Source organism: Mytilus edulis, chromosome 6, assembly GCF_963676685.1.
Source record: "Mytilus edulis chromosome 6, xbMytEdul2.2, whole genome shotgun sequence".
Lineage (NCBI taxonomy): Eukaryota > Metazoa > Mollusca > Bivalvia > Mytilida > Mytilidae > Mytilus > Mytilus edulis.
Genome location: NC_092349.1, coordinates 74,672,313 through 74,690,380, shown reverse-complemented (window position 1 = coordinate 74,690,380; position 18,068 = coordinate 74,672,313). Strand labels below are relative to the sequence as shown.

Below are 18,068 nucleotides of genomic sequence, written 5' to 3'. Positions count from 1 at the left end.
TATGCACGTTAAAGCACGCGACGTTTTGCGCGTTGAATATACTTTTTCGCAGGTGAATATGCTTATTTATTCACAATCCAAATCATGTCGAGAAATCTACTAAAGTTTTAGCAATATGGAATTATTATGTTTATTGGATTGAAGTATCAAGTCTGAGTATGTCTTTGCTCTATAGAAATAAGAAAAAATGCAAATGGTGCAAAGGAAGATTGTTGATGTCAAAGTTATAAGACTATTAGAAACAGTTTAAATCTTCCTCTTAAACACTTATATGTCTTATTGATAATAAATTGTGCTACAATTGACCAACAGTTTACAAAAGGAGAACTGTAACAACATCAATCTAAAAAACAGATTTATGATTTATGAGCTTATATATACTATTACGCGAGTTAATATAGATAAAATCAGATTGAAACAACATAGAAACTTTACCTTGAGCTAGCAGTGACTTTTCCGTATCATTTCTGTTAATAATTGTGATATCCTTGCACATGTGGCAAGGTTTATTAATCAGTGAACAAGGTTAATTTTAGTGGTAAAGTCCCTATCTCAGATACTGTAAGGAGTGAGTAAAATATATTTGTTGTATGGAATGGTAGCAAAATGTAGATGTCATTGAAGCCGAGTTCATCTAACCTTACCTAATTTGTATGGGTCATTGATAATATTTTTAAGAAGTACTTATATAATATAAAAAAGGAGATGCGGAAGTAAGCAGTTATTGGCAACCGTGTGGTCTTCAGCAAGAAAAATCCATACAATACGGTCGGCTATAAAATGCTTGGGTTAATAAAAAAATTGAAACAATACATTTCAGATAACTAATGATCTGTATTTATATAACGGCATAATTCATAACAAAATTATTTGTTAAAAAAAATTGACAGACTTGAAACAATGACAATCACTCAAATACCGGTTCGATCCTGACTTGGGAGATGCATAAAGAGAAGGTCTTGATTGATTGACTATTGGTAGTTTTACGCTGTATTAGCACAAAAAGAATATATCACACCGAGAATGCATATAATCATTTTCTCTATTAATTTAGCAATTAGTAAAGTTTGTTATTGGCAACCATATGGTCTTCAGAAAAATCCATGCAATAAGGTCAGCTTGGATATAAAAAAAAAGTTGAAACAATCAAAAAGATAACTAATGATTTATATTTATGTAACGGCATAATTCATAACAAAATAATTTGTCCAAAAAAAATTTGACAGACTTGAAACAATGACAATCAATCAAATACCGTTTCGATCCTGACTTGGGAGATGCATAAAGAGAAGGTCTTGATTGATTGACTATTGGTAGTTTTAAGCTGCATTAACATAAAAAGGATATATCGCACCGAGAAAGTATATAATCATTTTCTCTATGAATTCAGCAATTAGTAAAACTTGTTTTATAAGTATTATCCCAACTTTTTCGGTAATGATTTGTATGGTTATACTTTTCTTAGATTATAAATACATTCCTTTCATTATCTTCCAGTAAGGAAACGATCGATTGATTTAAAAAGTAGGGAGAATATGTGGTTTTTGAAAATCTATGGCCTGGTATAAACTGATCATCACTGATTTTGCAAAAGACTGGATAAAAAAAGAATACCCTACAATATGAAATGCAGGATATAAATGTGAACAAAATTAAATATAGGTCATTGGCTTCAGTGGTTTGCTTGAACAGACCAATTGCCAATTCAGCTTTCAAATTGTTGGAGATTTTTCTGCTAATGTATAATTCATAGCAGGAACAGTGTTAGCTTTTTTGTTGTCTTTCACGCAAAGATGAATTTAAGTCTCAAACATCATGCAAGACCATAACATAGACTTGATGTTCCAAATTCAGTGGGTGACACGAAATCGATTTGATTCTTATACTACAGATATAAAAAGAAAAAAAATCAATAAAAATTTCAAAATATTGAAAAACAGACACAAAACATATTCCTCCTGAACAAAACAGTACTTTACAAAGCTATCTTGCTTTTCAAACAATATAAATCAAGCACAATTCAATACAATACAAATAGTTTGATTACGTTTCAGCACTAATATTACATGACATAACATAATACACGAATACATAAAATAATATAAAATATTAATGCCATTCTAAAAAGAATAATGAGAGACAAGAAAAAAAAAATTAATAATCATAAATATCAATGTACTGCTAGATTTAGCCCCACACAACGAGTAAAAATGAGGAAAGTTATGAGTGACCACTGTCCTTGTTAATGACCTTATACTGTAAGTAACAAAATGATTATGTCAATTTCAAAATGTTGACTTGATTTGTGTTTTTAATTGCTTATGTCTTCAAAACTACGTTTATTTCACACATTTGACACACACACTTGCACGAAGTCTTATTGCTTTAATCAGAGTAAAAATTATCGAAATGATACACGTTATAATTTTGCTTTCGATGAAAATCTGGTTAAAGTAGGGTAAAATCTTAGTCTTACTAAAATGCTTAAATAATAAGTTATTATATATTCAAATACTTTCGGATTTTGTTATATGATATATTATTTAATGTATAAACAAGTATTATTTTAACCACCAACAAAGAGTGTAATAGTTAAATTTTTCATGTTTAAGATATCCCGTAAAATACGGTATCTGGGGGTACCATGTATCCTGTAAAAACACAAAATTTTTAAAACCGTGACCATAGGAACTTACGAGGACAATCATGGTTTAAAAATATAATGATTTTCCTTTAATTTGAAAAACAAATAGCCGTGTGTCATGATATAACTTAAACTGGACTCGACTGAACCTCGGGTTCATTTGTTTAATCTATTTTATCTACCAGTACCATAGAATAATCTGCAGTTTTTTTTTACACAAGTTTTCTGTTTCTGGTCTAGCAGGTCCAGTCTGATTTCAGCTTCCGAAATTGCAAGTTAAAGAAAAAATTAGATAGTACTATCCATAGAAACAATGATATATTTTACAAAATAGATAAATGTGTTGTTTATAGTACGACGGCAGCAATGAAAATGTACCGTCATACTAAATACCTACATGTATCAAAAGTGGAACATATTTAAAATATTCAGACGAGTTATAACACAAATTAATTAAACATTGAGTTACAAAGATGCATTCCAAAGTGTGTCAACAGGTGCAATTAACACAAAGGTAAATCTGAGAATACTCCCAGTTAAAGTTAGTCAAAAGTCAAAAACAATAATTAATTCAAACACCAGAGACTTAAATCAATTGAAACACATTTAGTGACAGAAGATATGACTTGTGCAATGTAAAAATAAAAATATTGATAAAGAAATCTATATATATATAGAAAACAAACGTGAATTTGTATTTATCCATCTCCCCAAAAAAATAATTAAAAAAACTCAAAGATCGTATTGCAACATTATTAATATAATCGTACTAATAAGTTTGTTTAGGGATCGAAGAGTTTTCACGGATCATACAGTATATCACCGCTTTTAGCACAGTATTTTCATTTTTATAAGTTTTCTACATGTACAGCCAAATTTACTTTAAAATATTTGACATCACTACATACACGGGCATAACGAACGAGTTGGGATATATAAAAAAACTGTTTGGTGGAGCCAAAGGAACATCGTCGTAAAAAAAGAAGAAAAATGACAATAGGGAATGCAAATAGTCTGTTTTGTCGAAAATGTCCATGTGAGCTATTCATGGGATTAAGCATACATCGTCCGAACACTTTCACATTTTTATCTTATTTTAAAAAACAAATTTCAGCCAATATTTTTACAAGAATAATGTATTGACATTTCATTACAAATTATCTTCTGTTCCGAAAGGCAAAAAATAATACCACCAAAGACAATCTTTGAATTTACCGGAAACAAAATCATATTCCCTGGAACTGAAAACGTATTTATTTGAAAACTTTACGATCTTGATGATTAGGAGACCCCTTTCAGCTATTATCAATTACTACTGATAGGTCACAGTGGCATATTGTTTCAATTGAAACGCAAAGGTAAATAGTATTGATAAATCACTTTCTCATTAAAACAATACGCAGAATGTCCAGATATATTCCTACTAGTCCAGCAGCTAAGTCCAATATTTTGGGACAATTGATCACTTTGTGGTAAAAGCATGAAACTTTGCACAGTGTTAGTTATGATGCTTATAAATATTTTTGAATATGGAGCCATCAAAAAAAAATTCCATAATGGCCGCCTACAGTCATAAAGCAGAGTCTAAAAATATAGTATAATTTATATTTGAAAATAAAAACACAAAACTTTGCATATTGCTAGTTATGATGATAATTAATCTTTTCTGAATATGGAACAATAAAAATAATTCCATAATGGCCACCAATTTCAAAATGGTGGCCAACAGTCATGAGGCAGAGTCCAAAAATATGGCTTAATGTCCTTAATTTTCTTTTTGAAAATAAAAGCACAACACTTTGCATATTGCTAGTTATATTGCTTATTAATCTTTATGAATATGGAACAATCAAAAATAATTCCATAATGGCCGACACATTGAAAATGGCCGCCAACAGTCATGATGCAGAGTTAAAAAAAAAAGGTATAATTGATCATTTGAAAATAAAAGCACAAAACTTTGCATATTGCTTGTTATGATGCTAATTAATCTTTTATGAATATGGAACAATAAAAAATAATTCCATAAATTTCAAAATTGCCGTCAAAAGTCTTATTATCAGAAACCATAAACATTCTTGCTTTCAAATATGACACTGGTCCTGCATTGACGAGAGTCTGCTTAGAAGACTTAAATAATCAATTTTTCAACATATCAAAAGCAGCTACGTTTGTTTCGTACAGATATTTTCGCATCAAATTAGGAATTTAAAGGAACCTTCCCAAAGTGATGTCAGGAAAAATCTCTACCCAGTCATTGCTTTCTTTGGTCAGTATGATTTAGTTTGGACCCAACATTCAGGATCGTTTATATTCTCAGTCGACATTAACGATAGCACAGCGCTTCTAATGTATAGATGTACAAAGAAACTATCAAACCGTCACATAAATGATCATGAACCTACAGATTGTGCTTATTTGGGAATCATGATCCTCTGTAAGACTAGAAAACGTGATCTACATGTAGTAGATACTTTCTTCAAAAGAGAGACGAAAGATACCAAAGGGACAGTCAAACTCATAAATCTAAAACAAACTGACAACGCCATGGCTAAAAATGAAAAAGACAACAGAAAAACAATAGTACACATGACACAACATAGAAAACTAAAGAATAAACAACACGAACCCCACCAAAAACTAGGGGTGATCTCAGGTGCTCCGGAAGGGTAAGCAGATCCTGCTCCACATGTGGCACCCGTCGTGTTGCTTATGTGATTACAAATCCGGTAAATAGTCTAATTCGGTAGGTCACTTTCATGAAAGGGAAGGGGATTGTAGTTACGACGTAAGGAACATATCCGATATCATTCGTGAAACGGTTATTCCATAACGGTCAACCAACTCGTGATGGCGTCCGTTAAAATTTACGAAGGGATGATTTCAACTTCACCATTTGGAACTCTTGGTTTAATAGCTTCCTTGTGAGCAGTAACCCTCTATCAAGAAAATCATGATAGGAAATGCAAGCACGGGAATATCGTATCAATTGGGAGATATATACCCCGTATGCAGGTGCTGCTGGAAAAACTTGGACTATTTGTCTCCTACCACTGAGTGGTAGAAATTTCTACTTCCATGGCTTATGACCGTTATGTAAAAGACGGTATAGTTTGCCCTACCAATCTACTACAAAATGTATTCACTTCATCTGCTGTAGACAACATTGATCACAATCCAAGCAGTATATCGTCAAAAGATTCATTCGATGGTACAAGTATGTCTTTATTCCAACATATTTCAGAAGATGTTCAAGGCGTTGTTAAAACATTTCTCCAAACTGAACCTATGTTGAAATGCCAGTCAAAGAGAGTTTCTCTTTAACCATTACCAGAGAGTTATTCAAATCTTCCACCAGCTGTACTAAGATTCAACGAACCAGATATCCCATTAGTTGAAGGAGAACTTTCAATTGATATGTCCTCATTCCCAGCTGCATTAAAAGGGAAACTCAAATGGCTGAAACATGTTGCAGAAAATTCAAGTGTTAATGCTAAAGTGAGTACAAACATGTCATGGTCCGCCTATCATGCTGTAGTACTGCCAGATGCGAATAAATTACCAGCAGTGTCTGCCCTTCTATCTCTGTTTCATGAGCAAGCAAAATCTGTTGCATTGATACGACACTCATTGAACATTATTCGTAACGCTGTAAGAAAACTAAATCCAGACCAAACTCCAGTTGTTGCTTTTGACCAACCCCTTTTCACAATAGCAAAACAATTATAATGGAATCTGGCGAGGATCACTTTGTAATAATGTTCGGCGGCCTACACATAGAAATGGCTGCGTTCAAAACATTTGGTAGTTGGCTTGAAGATAGTGAATGGACAAGTGTTTTAGTAAATGCACAGGTTACATCACCAGGTACAGCTGATTCATTCCTAAAGGCTTCTCCTGTTACAACAACACGAAGAACACACCAAGTTACAGCATGCACACTTAACCGTCAATTGTCAAACGCGTACTGCCAGTACAAAGTTGTTTTGAGATATGATGAGATATCTTAGAATTTGAAGAGTGGAACTATCTAAACAATCTCTTCACTTTAAATTCTGGTATATAACTCTTAAATTTGAATAGACATTATTAATATTTATATGGTCTATACGTGAGGGTAACTTTTTATTATATATTGAAGCTCTCGCAAAGATCATTCCTTGGTTCTTTGCCTTGGATCACACCAACTATTCACGATGGCTGCCAATTCGTCTGCATGATATGCTTCAGTTGCCAAAAAAGAATCCAGAAACCCACAGACCAATTCTTAGCGGCAACCCTTTTTGTCAACAAGACCGAGAAGAAATTTTCCTGTATGGCTTTTAATCAAGCCGACGAACAAAATAATGCGCATGTTAAAGCAGATGGTGGTAATGTTTGATTGACGGAAAATCCAGGAGCGCTTCATAGATTGATGGTTGCTGGGCCTGAAATGGCTAGTTTGGTAAATGAATTTGAAAATGCCACCGAATGCTTTGTATACACTAACGAATCTAATAAACCTCATCATGAACAAATATTATCCTTCCAAGAATCATTCCAAACAGACTGCAGATTGAATAGCAGAGGATAGGTTTTGGCACTAGGAAGAACTTCCGATATATCAGTTCATGGATGGTGCCTTGTCCTAAGACCATTGAATCGAAAGTCGTTTCACTGTGTCATGCCTTTACCGGTTGTGACACAGTCTCAGCTTTTTCTGGGAAAGGTAAGAAATCAGCTCGGGACACATGGTCCGCATTTCTGCAGGTTATTGAGAATCCAAATGAAGTGGAAATTTTAAAAGTGTTAAAAGTAATAGTAGCATATTAATCTATTGCAATAAAAAATCATAATATCTAATAAAATTTGTAGATTTAGCTAACAAAGTCCTTATATTTGTATAAAGTAACATTCGTTTATATTGGAAAATTGTTTTAACGTTGAATAAGCTACAATTAAAAATTGCTTGCTGGTCCCTCTCTGTGAATACCATTATATTACGCTGGTTCATTTCCCAATCAATCTGTCACCAAGGGGGGGAAGATAAATAAATCGATTTTCGTTCATAGTCTTTTTCAAAAATGATGAACGGTTCTTTATTTTGGTATGTAATCATTTTAAACGTTTCAAATTTATGAAATTATATTCGTACATCAATGTTTTTGATACACCAATAACAAAAACTGAAATATATTGAATTGATACATTTTGTAATTATTCAAAATTATATCAGAAACCTAAACTTAATTATAAAATAATGAACCTGTTAAGGGGAGAAAATACTCGCATAACTTTTTCGAATTGGCACATAATACAACGAAATGTCACTCTTGCATACAAATGGCACATCAATATAATTAATTATCTGCGAAATCGTCCCCCACCTTCAATGATGATTCTAAATTATAAATATAACCAAAAGTTGTTAATCTATAGATAGTTAAGACTAATGAAAGCTAACCCAATGTAAAAATATTTCTTTGCAATTTTTTAAAACTTCCTCAATAAAAATACTCGAGCCAATTGACTTTCATAGCTCAAAATTAACGTTTTTACACAATATTTGAATAAAGTAGTTGAAGATTATTCGCTTCTCAAAGTGTAAGACGCAATAAAAATCGTATGCTTGCACCATCCTACCGAAATACGTATTTAATTAAGTCCTGAACATTTCGGCATTTCTTCGTATATTTTGAACAAAACCGGTTTTAACCAAATCACAAGTACGTGTTAAGATCCGACTAAATACCTATTTTCCTATATGGTCAGGTAAAGTTGCTAGTAATAGAACGATATGTTGTGCTTTTGTATGATCGGTCTAGTACAAATTATACGATGAATGAGTTAAGAAAATAGTTATTCACACAGAAGACAAGAACAATTGACAATATCCCTCCAACACGTGATGAACTTCTTCAACATACGAAACGTACAGCTTACCAAGGTAGTGTTATTTGGGGCAATTGTTTAGGTGCAAATCCAAGTATGCCAACACCAGATTTATTTGGTTGGCAAAAACTTGATGGTACTTGGGTACCATTCTTGTCTGTGCTTGCTGACGCTTCAATGTCATGCCAAGATCTCATCCACTGTAAGAAATGATGTCGCGGAGCATGTAAATGCTTGAAAGCAGCATTAAAATGCACAGCAATATGTAACTGCTAGTAGGACTGTGAAAGAGAAACTGATTGAGTCACTGTGCTTTATTCTGATTTTCCTGCATTTTGATCATATTGTCATTATAATTTTGATCTATGTTTATGTTAAATAGCTAAATGGGAGTTTTTTTTATTTCCTACCTCATTTCTAAAAAGTAAATTCTCTTTGTAGAATTAAATATTGCATATGTTTTGTTTTTTTTTTTCATTTCAGGAAAATTGTTAAATTTTCTAAGGTTATTACCTGTAACTAAGGGGGGAAAAAACTCGTCAAAGACGCCATTTTGAGTTGATTCGACCATTTTTATTACATAGCTAATGTCACTTATTACATTAAATAATAATATGTTTGTATATACGTACTTGTATTGAAAAAATGATCACGAATTTTTTAATCATTTTTATACCATATTTAAAAAGAAACGTAAAAGTTTGACATGTTAAACGGCGCCATTTTGAATATTGCTGCCATTTTGGAAATATAATCTATGCACCTATGTATTGTTGATACACTGTAGGCCTGTATTTATATCAAATGATCAGTTTCACGGATTTGGTAACTTTCTATCACACAATGATAATGTACACTTACGAATACTTTCAAACTTAGACATTTTGACGCGCCATTTTGAATTTGGACGCCATTTTGATGATTTCTTTATTATAAGGTTTACGAAAATAATAACTGACATATCTTAATTGTATTTCATTAAGTTTGTGACATCTTCTGAACTCATTAAAATTGGAAGTCTTCATCAAATGAATGATGTTATACTTATGTCGGCCATCTTGAATTTGGCGGCCATATTGGAATTTTTTTTCGTGGCTCCATATCTGAATTTTGTCTATACCCCTTAATCTTTCACTATGCCAAGTTTCATGCTTTTACCATAACGTGATCAATTATTCTGATATCCGCTGGACTATACATCAACTTCCTTATTCCACCAAATTTATTCCGGCGTAAACCCTAATAGGAGAAGTTGGCTTTAAATAGTAGTGTTTGGGTAGAAACTGTAAACAGTTGAAATGGTGATCAAAACACAAATTACAGCAATACCCAAATAAACTGATTCAACAAAAGAAATGATACATAGCATTGAATTTTCCAAAGATAATGGTTAAGACACATTGTACATGTACCAAAATAAATAAATGCCCATTTGGTCTAATATATACATAGTGTTATTTTTCTATTAAAACTATTGATTTTAGGCAAAAGCGCGATTTTTTCTTTGAAACATTTTATTGCAAAAATTGTAATAAGAAATTAATTAAATAAAAATCAAAAATTGTCTGCATTACATTTTGAATGCCTTTGCAGATATTTGAGTACTTAATTCTCATCTTCGAAAAAAGTGCATATTTTTGTCCCCATTTTAAACTTTTCATTTAAATTTTTTTTGATGTTCAGTGATTGACGTTTTCTGATGAGGTTCATAAGTGTTTCTCGTTTATTTTCATATAAAGATTAGATCGTTGAGTTTCTTTTGTTCGAATGATTTTGCCCTTATCATTGTTTTTGCTGTTTGGTGTGAGCCAAGGCTCCGTGTTATGGTTTTATCTTATAAATTGGGACTTGGATGGAAAGATGTCTCATTAACACTCATACCACACCTTCTTATTTTCATCAACAATAACTACGATTTTCATAGCTATGGTACGCTAAAATTGCAGACCACGCTTTGAAACCTGTTTAAGACTTAGGACATGAAAACCTGATTTTGATCGGCTAAATATTAGCAAGTCTCATACGTAGACCTTCTTTTTAATTTTATTACACACAGGTGTGAGACGATATTCAAATTTATGTATATGTAGTGTAAGAGTTGAAATTTTGCACAGGTTATAACATGTACAAACATTTTGTACATGTTATAATTTGTACAATGCAAAATTCAAGTAATAACGTGTACAAAAGTACCTCATACATGTTATAACATGTACTAAATATTGCTTTAAAATGGTTATAACTTGTACAAAATGTGATGTGAAAGACGGACATTATTACTGACACAAACACTGACACTGTGGTTGATTTGAATGGTCATGATTAAGCATACATCCATTAACAAATCATTGAATTGGAAACAGAATCAATGATAACGGGGTCACTTCAAATGATTGGGTTTACAGTGATTTGACCAAAATATGTGTCATGTTTTGATAAATTATATATAAAAACGACCGTCCTTTTTCAATTCTGATTTATTCATTTTTATTAAAAAAAAAAGGCCATTCTTTCCTAAATATTTACATAACCTTAAGAACTGAATTTAAGTTAATGTAATTTTCAAATAGTTTTTTTTTTAGACAAGAATGGCTTACACCTACATAAATTTTGAAGACAACCCCACACTGAAGCACGTCCATTATTCATTTTTCATTATTCATAATTCAAAAATCAATAAAGAAATAGTTAATTATTTAACGTTTAAAAATTAATAATGAAACAGTTCAGAATTTTCTATTCAACGTTCAGTGATGCATAATGAATAATGAAATAGTTTATATTATAGAATTCAAGTTGAAACGTGAAGAATGAAATAGAAAATAATTTTCAAAGGTACCAAGCATTTAATCTAATACATCAGACGCGCGTTTTGTCATAAGACTCATTCATGACACTCATTTTTTTTTAATTCTTCCTTTTGTTATTATTTAACAAGTATTCAAATTGATGTAAGAAAAAAATCCATATATTCTTTAAAGTTTGTATCTTTCTTAGTTTATTTCGTGTCGGAGGATAAACCAGTGGGTTTCAATTACTTTATCATGTTTATTATAAGAGGGTGGTAAAGGGTTATTTTCGTGCAACGTGATCGTTATTATTATTTCACGTGAAATTCCTTGTTTTAATGTATGGATGGCTTGAATACCAAAACATAAATAAAAATAAAAATACTGTACGTTGTCTTTTTCTTGAATGTTCACTGGACCTTATTCATCCCCTGATCATATGCATTAGTTGTCTTTTATGCGACAATGCCTTTTATAGATGTTACGGAGGATGAAATGCCAAAACACGCGTGAAAATTAAGAAATTGCCAATTTTCAATATCGAACGGATATTTTGAATAATGGAATTGACTGCTGCGACTCTTCAGCCCCTAATTACCGATATTCCTAATATGTCATTCGAAAGCTTATCAATAGAAGGATAAAAGGTATATAATCAATATGCTCGGCAACGCATATTAGAGGCGTTATACTAGACCTTTATGTCGAAGTACGCGTGCACATTAATCAATATTACATATGGTGAAGTATTTTACAGTTTTCGTTGGATATCACATGTTTTATGGTTTGTTTTACGTATCCTAAGCATTGTTTCTATTGACGCTATGTTTTAATTTATATGTATATTGACGGCTGACATTAAAAAAAATCATGCTAAATTTAGATTAATGACGCCATGACGTCACATATAACAACCATTGAGGAAGCGCCGCAGTAACCGAAAAAGAAAATTTGCAGGTTTATCAGATGATTTCAACATGTTTATATTAAATACAGACGCTAAAATACAAGAAAGGTTATGAAGTTATGTAATATATATAATATATCACTCAGTTCTAAATCCACTACTGATGCAATATTTTATATAAAATGAGAGTATATTCATTCATTTTTTGTTTTAACAGAAGTATTGTGTGTGTAGGATGTTGAAAATTTTATGTCTTTGGGAAAAAAAGGGGTCCTGATTTTTTTCCTTCTTCAATGTGGAGCTTGAAAAAATGCTACGCCTCTAATTGGTATTACAATACATATTTCATCATTAAACATCGGTCCTCTCTAAATCCTCTAATAGACAAGTTATATCATAATCAGGGGGAAATCACAGGTCTAGTATAATTAAAATAAAAACAATGTAAAGTATTTTGATTTTTATATATATATTGATATTCAGGTCGTCAATACATCATAAAAAGGAATTAGTGTTAAAAATAGTTCTGGAAACCCTGTAGTTTATTCTCAGAAAGAAAATTAATTGAGATAAAAATTTCAAGATTTTTTTTTCTTGTATAAATTTGAATATTTGTTTTAAAAAACACTAAAATGACGAATTAAGAAATAAAGGATAGAGTGTCACTACATAAAGTGTCTATTGCATCTTTCACTTTTCAACTTGAATACTGAAATATAAACTATTTTATTATTCATTATTCACCACGAATTTATAAATTTTGAATAGTAAATAATGAACTATTTCATTATTCATTATTGAATATTCGACATAATTCTTTTATGTGATAATGAGAGAGGGGGCTAATGTGAGACTAGAAAATCGCTTAGACTTTTAGTGCAATCAATTGATTGAAATGGATTTATTGATTGACTGCTACACTGACACTTCCTAAGACCTCGGTAAAACAAAACTAATAAAACAACAAAAGGTAGCAATATATTTCTCAATTTTTCTTTATCGTTTCTAGCTATACAATTGTAGGACGAAACTCAAGATGATGAACTATGAAAGTTTTACCACTAGGGTACATATATCACCAGTCTAATAGTCAGAACCTCGGTGTTGACATGAATATCAATTATATAGTTATGTTTATAAATTTCCAGTCAACAAAAGTATGAATTTTTAAAATACTAAGGATTTTCCTGTGTGTTATAGTAGTCTCAGGTCCCAGGTATAGATTTTCTTAGCAGTGTTTGGCACAACTATTTGGAATTTTGGGTCATCAATGCTCTTCAACTTTGTACCTGTTTGGCTTTATATTTACTTTGATCTGAGTGTCACTGATGTCTTATGAAGACAAAACGCGCGTCTGGCGTATTGGATGTAATGCCTGGTACCTTTGAAAACTATTTTTTAAACTTATGTGAATGAACTGTTACTAAAAGTGATTGAATTTTTCTTTACTTTTCGTAGCACGTAAGCTCTTACTCGCTATATTTAGTACACAAATGTAACCTGGAAATTCTATAAAAATATATTTATCAAATTATTTTACGATCTTTTCTAAACCTGGATCACTAAATATATGTCTCAATATTGTTACGGACATTTTGGTTTATCAAGTTTCATTTAAGATAAGAATTGAATGATTCTTTGAGTGATTTAAAGGAGTGTAAATCATTCACCGAAGCACTGGAAAGCGCACTATGCATAAAATGTGCAGAGGATCAACTCTGTTTCAACTTTATGACATTGTAGAATTAAAGCATGACAGTCTTATCATAATATTTGTGTGCTAAAACCTTGAAAATACAAGTTAAGTTAAGCGTTTCATTCCTATGCATTTTTGTGACGTTGTGGTGGGAAGCGCGTGCAGTCATTGCTATTGGAGTTTATTAGGAAGCTTAAATGTCGGATTCTAATAAAACATAACCCTGGAGCGGAATTTTCCCCACTTAGTTGGAGATCCATTAGCGGCATTCAGCTGTTCTTTTCATTCAGGCCGGGTTTGGTCTCTGTGACACATTGTCAATTTCCATTCTCAACTCGATGCAAGATAATTATTTTCAATTTAAGCCATCTTGATATGATGTTTTTAAAAATTTATTTATCTTTGCATTGGATTTATTTTTTCTTTCTCGGCTGCATGTATTGATTGAGAAATAAATGTATATTTTTTATCAACATGAATGCTAGTTACGTAAGGCATTTTGCATATAAATGTAGTGCTTATCAAAGATTACTGGAGAAGAAGGATTTATTAAATAATTTCGTTGTGGAAATGTCTTTTACTATTCCCATTCAGAATTTTAACAAAACCGGACTTTTTTGAACGTAATACCAAAAAAAAATAATTAAAAAATGAATTTTAAGTTCTCATGATTTCTGTTATCTTTAGCAGTATTGATTATTTTTTAAAGTTAACCAAAACATTATTTTACAAGTTTTTAGCGTTCAAATATTATTAAGCATGTTATGGATATGTTCAACGTACTTCTTTATAAGCATTGGTTATTTCTTTATCTCTTATCGGAAATAATACTAATATTATGGTCGAAATTGCGCAAAATAATATAATTTTATTATTATTTTAGAAAAATTTGAAATACTCACCAATTTATGTTGTTTATCAATTTGTTAACGCATTAGCTATTGCCAGAACGTTGCCACGTCGACTTTTCAGTTAAGCAATACATTTCGTGATGAAAGTCGCTACTAATAAGTGTATACTTTACCTTTTCTAAAGATATACAGTTTCAAAAACACAAATATCAATAGAGTAGTTTTGATACATAACACTTTAGTCAATATTAGTTTTTACAATACCATGAGATAAACATAATGGTTTATTATTCACAAAATAAGCATAACATTGATGAAATGCCGAAATTATCAACTTCTTATGATTCCAGAATAAAAGAAAAAAACTTTTTCACAAACATGCTACCTGGATTTAGTATAGTCTTCAATGAATGAACGATAAGCAAACAAAAACTAAGGTGTTTATCTATTAAATCAGCTACACAAGACTACTGCAAGTCGGCGTTAAGATCTGTTTGGTGCCATTTTAAGATATATACCTACTTATATGTGTGCTCTGTGATAAACAAAGGTAAGGAGTGAATACTCACTTTCCGGTGATAACTTTGAATTCAAATTCGAGCAAAATAGACAAAGGAATCACTCCTTGGTACTTTGTTTAATAACTATGTAGTTCAATTTTTCAACAAATTAAAACACCAATTATTACACGTTACAGCAACCGAATAAGGCATAACAGACTGCAGTTGTCTCCAAAAAAAACCATGTAAACTCGATATGATTCTGATAATACAAAATAAGACCAGGCTATCAAAGGCCTGCAATTTACATAATTCACTTTTATTTTCTTATCTATTACTAAGTAGATAAATGTTTCTATAGAAATAATATGAAGATGATAAAAACGTTCATAGAATTTGTATAAATTTATAAAATCAAGAATTTCAAGTCCAAAGATTTTTATTTAAAAATATTGTGATGTTGATACATGCATTTTGTTTTTAGTGATGTCAAGTCATCATATGGACTTTGTATTTTGGTGTAAAACCAATCTGGGGTCTAGGTGTTAGTAGAAACCGTGCACATTCGACGTGATACGGCCTACAACACCATGATAATGATGATGTTTCGCTTATTTCGACATTTTGTTGTATTTGTTTTTCATCATGCACCACTACTTTGAATACTGTGGAACCGTAAAAACAAAATTGATGACCATATTAGCTTTTGTCATTTAAACGAAAAATTGTTTATCTTCAACAAGTTAGTTTATTTTTTTAAATCTATAGACTTAAAAACGGAGATTTAATAATTTTAATACTGTTATAAATACTGTTGATATTCGTATATCTCATTTTGAAAACAATTCTGAAATTAACACCAGTAAAAGGGTCCATATTATACACATTTGTAGGGTGAACAATAAACTCCAAGTACTCACAAAGCGATTTGTGTTTATACCGGCAGACAAAGCAGTCGATAATGTAGTAGTAGTCTGACGCATATACTACACGTAAGTTCTCAAAAAAGAAATTATCAATTTTTCATTCAGGCCCGTACACTCTACAGAATGACAAAATTTAAACAAGCATATAAGCGCAAATATTCAGCTTAAAGCCTCTTCCGAACATTTAAAAGTCCCAACTATGAACTGGTTACCTAAATTGCAAAAACAACCATTTAAATTTAGTTTCATCTACGCATCTAGTTAGTGTTATACTTCTAATCTATATATCAGTGTTTCTGACTACATCCCTTACTTCTATTAAAGAACTTGTTGTTAACTTTTGTAATAAAGCAGATGCAAATAATGGTATTTTTGGAGTGTTAAACATTTTTTAGAGGTTTTAAAAATACATGCTTTTAATGGTCCTTTTAATTTGTTTGCAGTTTTAATTTTTCTCCTGTCTACACTACACTTCTAATCAATCTTATTTCATATTCAATTAAATGGTCTGAAAAGATCTCATTGCAAATTTATTTTCTTAATCTCATTTAAAGCCTATTTCTGTAACGAAAAAGTAAAGTATGCTAGTTACACTTACTGGAAATGTAAAAGATATGATTAAATCTTTAAATTCTCTCCTGTAAGAAATATGTACGTTTCGTCTATAAAGTGTACCAACAAGTTGCAGGTATTCCTATAGGCACTTACTGCGCCCCATTGATAGCCGATTTATTCACGCATTGCTATGACAATCAGTTTATTTTTTTCTTAAACTGTCCTGGACCAAGTCAGGAATATGGCAAATATTATTTAATAGTTTGTTTCAATGCATGTTGCATTGCCGTTGCACTTCAGTGTTCTGTTGTTTCGTTGTTTTCCTCTTATAGTTGATGCGTTTCCCTTGGGTTTAGCTTGTTATCCGAATTTGTTGTTTTTTTTTCATTCGATTTATGACTTTTGAACAGCGTTATACTACTGTTGTCTTTTTTAATGACCAAACTCAGTAAAGATACGTCATTGATACATTTGGTTGACACATTAAACAATACCTACTGTAATTTTGATGATATTCGTTGAATAATCAAGAGTTCTATTAATACACTACCACCATTTATATTGAAATTTGAAATTACTTTGACCGAAAAGTCCCTCAACGAATTAAGCTTACGAAACATTTATCACCGAATTTTAGATACCCCAGCTGCCTTATCGAATGAAGTGGATGTAAGCAATTACAATAGGCAACAATAAGACCATCAGCCATGAGAAAAATCCCTAACGTTTCGTCTGTTATAAAAGGCCCCGACATAGTAACATTATTTTCTTCGCCCTCTCTCTTCTTCCCTCTAACTTATGTTCTATAATTCTATAATACTAGTAATCTTCAATATTGAGACTTGAGAAGAAAAAAATACGTCAAAATTGTATTCTCTACTTCTGAATGATACACAAACGAACAACACAAGAATGCACATTTCGCTATCCTTTAGAAATTGGAATTTGATCAAGAAAAAAATCCAAAGTGTTTTGTAGACGGAATCTGATTTTTTGTTCGTTTTTTTTCTCTGTAAGCTTTGTCCTTCCACTTATACATGTTATAACTTTTTCACTTGAGGTCGATTACCCTCTATACTATCGTTTATACTTTTCACACAAATATAAATTATCCTAAAATTTTTAATTGCATAAAAAATGGAACATACCCAAGCCTTTCTAGTTCAACAAACATATTTACAGTTATTTTTCGTTACCTTCAAGATATAAATATTTCAGCTTTAGAAAATCTATATGGTCGAACGGCAAAGATGAAAGATTTTTTTTTCAATTCTTGACTCTGGGGATCCTTCAAACACTTGATCTGAATCTATAGGAAATATAATGTGT

At 31.4% G+C, this 18,068-nt stretch overlaps 2 protein-coding genes across 2 annotated transcripts in view; one reads left to right on the top strand and one right to left on the bottom strand.

Moving 5' to 3' along the window:
- LOC139528402 (uncharacterized) overlaps positions 1–14,913 on the bottom strand; it is a 47,024-nt gene extending 32,111 nt beyond the window's left edge. Inside the window, exon 1 of the mRNA XM_071324379.1 lies at positions 14,810–14,913. The gene's annotated coding sequence lies outside the window, so the exon portion shown is untranslated. The remainder of the gene's footprint in view (positions 1–14,809) is intronic.
- LOC139528404 (inositol polyphosphate 5-phosphatase K-like) overlaps positions 1–18,068 on the top strand; it is a gene marked incomplete in the record, with an annotated part of 185,125 nt that overhangs the window by 57,185 nt on the left and 109,872 nt on the right.